Here is a 2,444-nt window from a genome sequence, read left to right as displayed (position 1 = left end):
TTTGATCAAGTCCCATTTTCTTATGTTTGTTGTTGCTGTGATTGCCATTGGGGTCTTCTTCATCAATTCTTTGCCTTGGCTGATATCTAGAAGAGTTTTTCCAACATTTTCTTCTACAGTTCTTATGGTTTCATGCCTTACATTTAAGTCCTTTATCTATCTTGAATTAATTTTTGTAAGTTGTGAGAGACGTGGGTCTTGTTTCATTCTTCTGTGTGTGGCTATCCAGTTTTCCCCACACCATTTATTGAACAGGGATTCTTTTCTCCAGTGTATATTGTTGTCTGTTTTGTCAAAGATCAGATGGCTGTAAATGGATGGTTTTATATCTGGGTTTTCTGTTTTGTTCCATTGGTCTATGTCTCTATTTTTCTGCCAATACCATGCTGTTTTGGTTACTATAGCCTTGCAGTATATTTTGAAGTCTGGTAATGTGATACTTCCCAATTTATTCCTTTTGCCTAAGATTGCTTTGGCTATTTGGGCTCTTTTCTGGTTCCATATGAAATGTAGAATTATTTTTTCTAGATCTGTGAAATATGACATTGGTATTTTAATGGGGATTGCATTGAATCTGTAAATCACTTTGGGTAGTATGGACATTTTAACAATGTTGATTCTACCAATCCGTGAGGATGATATGCATTTCTATTTGATTATATCATCTGCAGTTTCTTCCTTCAGTGTTTCATAGTTCTCTTTGTGGAGATCTTTTACCTCCTTGGTGAAGTATACTCCTAGGTATTTTATTTTCTTTGTAGCTATTGTGAATAGTATTGAGTCTTTGATTTGATTCCCAGCTTCACTGTTATTGGTGTACAGGAATGCTACTGATTTGTGTACATTGATTTTGTAACCTGAGACTGCTGAATTTATTTCTTAATTCTAGGAGTCTCTTGGTGGAATCTTTGGGTTTTCTAGGTATAGGATCCTGTCATTTGCAAAAAGTGATAGTTTGATCTCCTTTTTCCCCATTTGGATACCCTTAATTTCTTTGTCTTGCCTGATTGCTCTGGCTAGGACTTCCAGCACTATGTTGAATAGAAGTGGTGACACAGGGCATCCTTGTCTTGTTCCAGTTCTTAGTAGGAATGCTTTTAACTTTTCCCTATTCAGTATGATGACACCTGTGAGTTTGGCATATACAGGTTTTATTATTTTGAGATATATTACTTTGATGCCTAGTTTGTTGAGAGTTTTTATCAAGAAAGGCTGCTGAATTTTGTTGAATGTTTTTCCTGCATCAATTGAAATGATTATATGATCTTTATTTTTGCTTCTGTTTATGTGGTGAATAACATTTATTGATTTATGTATGTTGAACTATCCTTGCATCCCTGGGTTGAAGCCCACTTTGTCATAGTGGATTATTTTTTTCTATGCTGTTGAATGTGGTTTGCTAGCATTTTATTGGGGATTTTTGCATCTATATTCAGAAGGGATATTGGTATGTAGTTTTCTTTTTTCGTTGTATCCTTTCTGGCTTTGGTACCAAGGTGATACTGGCTTCGTAGAATGAGTTGGGAGGGTTCCCTCCTTCTCAATGCTATGGAATAATTTCTGCAGAACGAGTACCAACTCTTCTTTGTAGTTCTGGTAAAATTTGGCTGTGAATCCATCTGGTCCAGGGCTTTTTTTGTTGGAAGATTTTTTACTGCTGCTTCAATGTCATTGCTCATTATTGGTCTGTTCAGAAGTACTATTTCTTCCTGATTGAGTCTTGGAAGGTTGTGTATTTCCAGAAATTTGCCCATTTCCCCTACATTTTCAAGTTTGTATGCATAGAGATTTTCATAGTAATCACAGATGATATTTTGTATTTCTATAGTATCAGTTGTGATATCTACTTTTTTGTTTCTAATTGAGCTTATTTGAGTCCTTTCTTTTCTATTCCTGGTTAATCTAGCAAGAGGCCTATCAATTTTGTTTATCTTTTCAAAGAACCAACTTTTTGTTTTGTTGATCTGTGTAGTTTTCTTGTTTTTGAGCTCATTTAGTTTTCTCTGATCTTAGTTTTTTCTGTTCTTCTGTTGGCTTTGGGCTTGGTTTGCTCTTCCTCTTCTAGTTTCTTGAGATGTGTCATTAGATTGTTAATTCATAATCTTCCTGTCTTTTTGTCGTAGGCATGTAAGGGTATGAATTTTCCCCTTAAGACTGCTTTTGCTGTACCTCATAGACTTTGATAGCTTGTGTCCTCTTTGTCTTTTAGTTTGAGGAATCTTTTAATTTCCATCTTCATTTCATCCTTGATCCAATATTCATTCAGCAGCAGGTCGTTTAATTTCCATGGCTTTGTGTAGAATTTGGTGTTTCTCTTGGAGTTGATTTCTAGTTTCATTCCACGGTGTCTGAGAAGATACAGGGTATGATTTCAATTTTCCTGAATTTGTTGACCCATGTTTTGTGGCCTAAAATATGATCAGACGTGGAGAGTGTTCTATGTG

This window comes from Propithecus coquereli, unplaced genomic scaffold (genome assembly GCF_000956105.1).
Source record: "Propithecus coquereli isolate 6110/MARCELLA unplaced genomic scaffold, Pcoq_1.0 Scaffold42, whole genome shotgun sequence".
NCBI classification, from domain to species: Eukaryota; Metazoa; Chordata; class Mammalia; order Primates; family Indriidae; genus Propithecus; species Propithecus coquereli.
The sequence above is the reverse complement of the archived record's forward strand: the minus strand, read 5'-3'. Positions refer to the sequence as shown.